Source organism: Gossypium hirsutum, chromosome D01 (genome assembly GCF_007990345.1).
Source record: "Gossypium hirsutum isolate 1008001.06 chromosome D01, Gossypium_hirsutum_v2.1, whole genome shotgun sequence".
In the NCBI taxonomy this organism is placed as follows: domain Eukaryota; kingdom Viridiplantae; phylum Streptophyta; class Magnoliopsida; order Malvales; family Malvaceae; genus Gossypium; species Gossypium hirsutum.
In genome coordinates, this window is record NC_053437.1 from 4,805,142 (window position 1) to 4,811,535 (window position 6,394).

Here is a 6,394-nt window from a genome sequence, read left to right on the forward strand (position 1 = left end):
ATCTTTCCTGTGAAGTTATTATCACCGATCCGGCTGTTGAATAAACATAATAATCATAATTAGAATGTAAACAATTTAGGGATGGGCATGAAGTTAAGACCATGAATCAATTCTGGATGAAATATATAGAATAGGTGAATATGAAGCTTACAAAATCTTCAATGTAGTCAGCCTAGCAAATGTTTCAGGCAATTCACCAGTAAAATTGTTGGAATTAAGAAACCTGCAAATTAAGCAATAACAATTAGCAATACCAAGAGGAGAAAGATATTAAACAAACCTAAGAAATAAACTCGAGTATGAAAAGATGGAAATAAATGGAAGATTTCATAAAAAAATTCTATCACTTTATATAACAAATTTAGAAAGATGAGCCTCTCACAGTCTCTCAATTTTTGGTAGATTCCCCAGTGCAGCAGGCAAATTTCCTGAGAAGCTATTGTGCTCAAGGACTCTACACAATTTTTCAAAACAATTAATGAGAGCATTATATTGATAAAGCAAAGGTAATGTGCTCTTTAGATGCCGCTAAAGATGTTGTCTCACTCGCTGCTATGAGGAGGATCTAGGTGGTTCCCTAAGAATACATAGAAAACAATACTTTTGTTTTATCGGTACGATGCTGTAATAACGTTAATAAAAATAATCTAGTGAAAATTTGATCTTATAGAATGAAACTGGGAATACTAGGCTAAAACTCGCGATATATAAAGCAACTCACAAGCTAGTAAGACTGCTCATGTTTGCCAGCTCCTCTGGGATTAAACCTGTTAAACGATTCCCAAGAAGGGAACTGCAATATTGTATTTATTTGTCCAATAAAACAGGGAAGGAATTAATCCAAACTTTGTAAATTGAACAATGAATAGATTATTTTATTATTTTAACCATAGAAATATGAAAGGAAAAAAAAATCTTACATTTGGACGAGTTGCTGCATAGAACCCCATTGAGGAGGAATGGAGCCACTAAGATAGTTGCGAGTGAGATCACTGTAAAAAGTGTTATATATTACAGTAAATATGTCTCATCAATTAAAATGTAGAATCAATTTATAGGGTGAAAAATCGTACAAAATAAAATTACGTCAAAAAGAATTAAATAAAACTCACATATGAACCTTAATTAATTTGAGGCAAAGATGATGGCATAAAAAGAAATATAAATTATATGAAAATGAAAATTAAGGGAAGTACTTACATGTCTTGGAGGTAAGGGAGTCTGGTCAACTGTGGTGGGAGAGTACCTGATAGATTTTGTCCCTTCAGCGCTCTGATTATTTCAACATTTTAGAAAGGTATTTTATGTTTAGTCCTTATTTTTAATATCAGGTTACTCAACAATTATTATTACAGCAAGCAGGTCAAGATTATCTCAAGTCTCCTATTTAATTTATTTGGGAAATTTACTCATTTATTAAAATAACATTTTTTTTGCACCAAAAGAAACAAAATTGTCTGGATTTTTTTGGTTACTAAAAATGAAGTATCTTAAAAATCGGATGATCAATTGGATAATTTATCCTAATTATTCTTATATAAATAAATAGCATTATCTTAAATCAACTTGTAGAGTTTGTGGTGAGTAAGATAGTTATTTTTTATTCAACCATTTTGCTATATATATGTAAAAATTTTAAAGTTTAATTTATTTTTACCTAAATAAATATTTAACTAAAAAAAGTAAAAAGTTATTTTTTGTTTAAAAATGTAAAAAGTTTTACTATGGGCTATTATCTTATTCACTAACAATGATTCTTATGAACTATTAGTTAAGATACTATCACAATTTTTTTTTTAATTTTAATTTTTATTATATTCTAAATATGTCATTCTTAAAATTTTATTTATGAAATTTTGCAACAAATATTTAGACCCTTTGTATTACAATTATATTTAAGATTAGGGATTAAATTTGGTTTGTGATTTGATTTATCATAGTAAAAGTATTATGGAGGCTTCTGTACTAAGAGTTATATTGTATTTTGTCCTTTTACTAAAAAATAGATAAATTAATCCTTATACCTTAGATCAAAGAGTAAATTAATCATTTTTGTAAAAAAAAATTAGTCTGCCGATCAAAAAGTAGCTATCAGTCTTACCACGTTATTATTACAATTGTATTTAAGTTGGACCACATGTCTATGCCAACCATCGACTCCATGACTCTCAAGTAATTGGAAGTAGCATTCAGTTACAAGTATATACTGTTTTGACCCCAAAAAAATGTACAAGTATCTAGGGTAGGTAATTCATTAATCTTGAAATTGAATCTTCATGCATGCATGTTATTTATTTATGAAATTTGATAAATGATAAAGCACTTGATGAATCGAAAAAATTTTAATTTTGAGAAAGAAAGAGAGAGATGCTTACATGCGGACAACATGACAGATGATGGAACTGCAAACACAGGTAACATTATTAACATAATAAGCATTTGATTCTGCAAAATTTGCCCAACTCTCGTCTCCGCTACTGCATGGATCCACGCTAAAGTTCCAGTTTGTCTTCCCCAATGTTCTACCTATGCTTTTCAAAGCTTCCACTATACACATATTATATAAAGTATTAGGCATTTACAAATGGGAAAAGGGTCGAAATTATAATTGTATACCTTCGTCTATTGCAAGTGTAGCTCCAAAAGTTGAAGTTGCAAGACAGCAAGCACTGAATATGGAAGCAAAAACAAGTACGGGAGAAAACATCTTGGATTGTTGAAAAGATTTGAACTTAAAAAAATAAAATAGAAATAGAAAATGGACACAAAGCCCAGGGTATGGGTGAAGGCGTGAAGCAATGGCGAAAGCTAAGATCGATTGATCAAATATGTGCTGGGGATGGTGGTGAGATTGTGGATTTTGATGTGTCGTAGTGAACTGCTTGATGTTGTTGTCAGCGATGCTTTATTTTTTCTTTGATTACAAAGACTGTTTCAGACCTGTAACAATGTTTTTGGATGTTAATGAAGATGTTTAAATATGGAAGAGGGAAAAAAGAAAAGAAAATGGACACAAAGATGGGATGTTAATGAAGATGTTTAAATACGGAAGAGGGAAGTTCCATCCAATGAAAACCAGGCAAAAGAAAAAACGACAAAAAAAAAGTGATCTGGTCCCATGCACGGTCTATAATTAAAGTTTAAATTATTAAAAGTTTTCAGTAATAAACGTTTAAAATATTTTCATAATAATATAATATTTTATTCATATTCAAATTAGGGTAAACTACAAAAATAGTCACTTTTGTTTACCTCAAATTACATTTTAGTCACTTATGTTATCGTTTTGTTATGAAGCGGTCACACTACTGTTAAAATCCGTTACCTCCCTAACGGAAGTCCTACGTGGCAGTCCAAATGGGTTTTAAATGCCAACTTGGATGTCTAGTTGTTGGGATGAAAATAGGTTTTTAATTAAATAAAATTCAATTTGGACTGTCACGTAGGACATCCAAGTTGACAATTAAAACCCATTTGGACTGCCACGTAGGACCGCCGTTAGAGAGGTAACGGAGCTTAACGATAGAATGATCACTTCGTAACAAAACGATAACGTAAGTGACTAAAATGTAATATTTCAAACATAAGTGACTAAAATGTAATCTGAGACAAACAAAAGTGACTATTTTTGTAGTTTACCCTTCAAATTAAGTTGGTGCTCAATTAACTCATAATACCAACCTAGTTAAGAGCTTAATATATAGTATATAGATAATAAAAGTTTGTATCTATACTGTTATTAAGAGTTTGACTGAGTTAGTGTCAAACATTAATTAAATTTTAATCCAGTTGTAAAATTACTAAAAATACTTCATTATTTTTACAAAGTATTATTTTGAGAGTTTTTTTATTTTTATATAAATTTTAGAAAAAAAATACTTAATACATCGTAATTTTTCATTTCAATTAAAATTATATTTATTTTTTATATGATTTTTTTTTCTCACATGTGAATCATAATTGATATAAAAGTTACTACAGGATTAGAACATAATTTTTTAAAGTTTTGAATTCACATAATGTTGAAAAAAGTGGTAGGGGAGCAGCCATTATTGAAAGTCAATGATTATTTAAAGCCAAATAAAGTTGAGGGAAAGAACATCCTGAATGCATTAAAAAAATATGGTCAGTGAAGTAAATGGAATTTTTAGTGAAAGGAAACGAAGGCGAAAGCAAGCTTAAATTTGAGAAGATTTGTTTATTACCCAACTTTTAACAGATGAAATTTGACTTAAAATATTGAACTTAGAAGAATAAAATTAAGTTAAAAAATAGAAAGCCTTCATTTAAGTTGAGGCCCCAAGGCCATCCCTACTGGAATCCTAAAACGGATTAATGATAGGCATATTGCGGAGGCCAAGGTGGTGAAGAAAATTCGAGACAAATTTAAGGCATTGCGATCTGTTAACTCTTCCTGGTGATGTATAGCTTGGCCATGTGTTGACCAAAAAGGGGGAGTGATAGTGCTGAGGGGTGATGCATCTGCTGAGGGGGAGATACACACTTCTAGTACTGTTCTGCTATGGCCATGATCTACTGATGTTTTTCTTTTCTTTTGAAACATTTATTGATTTTGGGAACTCTGGTTTTAAAGGACTGTACTGTATAAATGGCTACTTATGTTGGATTTTGTTTGGTGGATGGATATTGATGATGTAACATCCCAAAAATTCCTTGATTGTAAACAATATGGAATATATTTTTAGTAAAATAATATATAATATCGATGAAAGTGAAGGTCGTTGGATACTAGAAGAAGTTGAATCAAGAAGTATGACATGACACATTAATTTAAGGTAGGGACTAAATCATAAAAAGTGAAAAGAGTTGTAGCCTTAGTGTAAATATTTAAAATTCATGAGGTCAAAATATTAATATGAAAAAGTTGAAGGACCAAAAGTGCAAGTACCCCAAATGAGGAAGAGACTAAAGGGGTGAAATAAATTGGTGAATGGGGATCAAATTGAATAAGTGAAAAAAATGAGAGGAATTAAAGTACAATATATCAAAAGTGAAAAATGGCACAAAAGTAAATGTTGAGATAATACAAGGGAAAAATAATCATTTCTAAATTAAGATAATTATCATGAATTGCCATGATGAATATTTTAAGTTGAAATATGATTAGTGAAATGTTTTATTATTATTTTATTAATAGATTTTTATATTATATTTTAATATTTTATCAATTTATTAAGTGGATATATTTTTATGGAAGCCACCAACGCCAGGAAGAAACTTTTTCTTTCTTATAATTTGTTCCTTCGTCATAAAATCTCATTATTTACTCCAAAAGAGAATTTCTATGAGCACGAAAGAGGAAAAATGAAGTAGACTTAAGGTCACGACATTGGCCACAAGATATCGTGACATGAACAATCAAAGAACCTAGTGCTAGGACACTGGCTATGATGTCGCGACATTAGTCCTGTTTTTCTCTACTTGTTCTTTTTTATCTAAAAGAGTCCTAAACGAACCCCGAATATAATCAAACTTTAGAAAAAGCCTAGAAATGATCCATAAAGCCTTAAATGACTTTAAAATGATCTAAAAGATAGAGAAAAAGTTGAACAATAAATTTGGTTATTTAATAAAATATTTGTTCTGAAATGTAGCACTCCTTACTCGGGTTTAGGTACTAGCTCAAGTAAAGGATATATTACATTTAATTTTGCCCCTTTTTTAATCTCAATATTCACTTTTGTGTCATTCCTCACTTTTGGTAAAATTGTAATTTAGTCCCTCTCATTTTTTACTTATTCAATTTGATCCCCACTCACCAATTTATTTTACCCTTTTATTCCCTTCCTCCTTTTGGATATTTACACTTTTTCTCTTTCAAATTTTTCATATTTATATTTTGACCTCATGAATTTTGAGTATTTATACTAAGGTCGCAACTTTTTTCATATTTTTACAATTTAGTGCCTACCTTAAATTAATTTGTCATGTCATACTTCTTGATTCAACTTCCTTTAGTATCCAATGGCCTTCAATTTTATCGATCTTATACATTATTTCATGACTTATTTATTTTCTTAGTTAAGTTTTTGTATTTAAGGGGAATATGCTAAGAGGGAGGTAAGGTTAATTAACATTCAAGCTTTTTGCTTTGTGTGTGTTTTGTTCAACAAATTGTTAAAAGGGGGCAATTGTTGGAAAATTTGGAATTGCTGAGATGTGCTTGAGGGAGTGCCTACATCATTCCCACTACCATAGACAACAACTTACCATATATGGGAAATTGACAATTTATCGAATGATATCTTTGGGCAAAGCTATGATCGTGGATTATATCTAATCCATCAATGAAGACCATATGACATGAAAAAATATATTTGGAGAACCGGATTAGATCAGATCATATCTATCGAATTTTTTGGATCATGGAAGT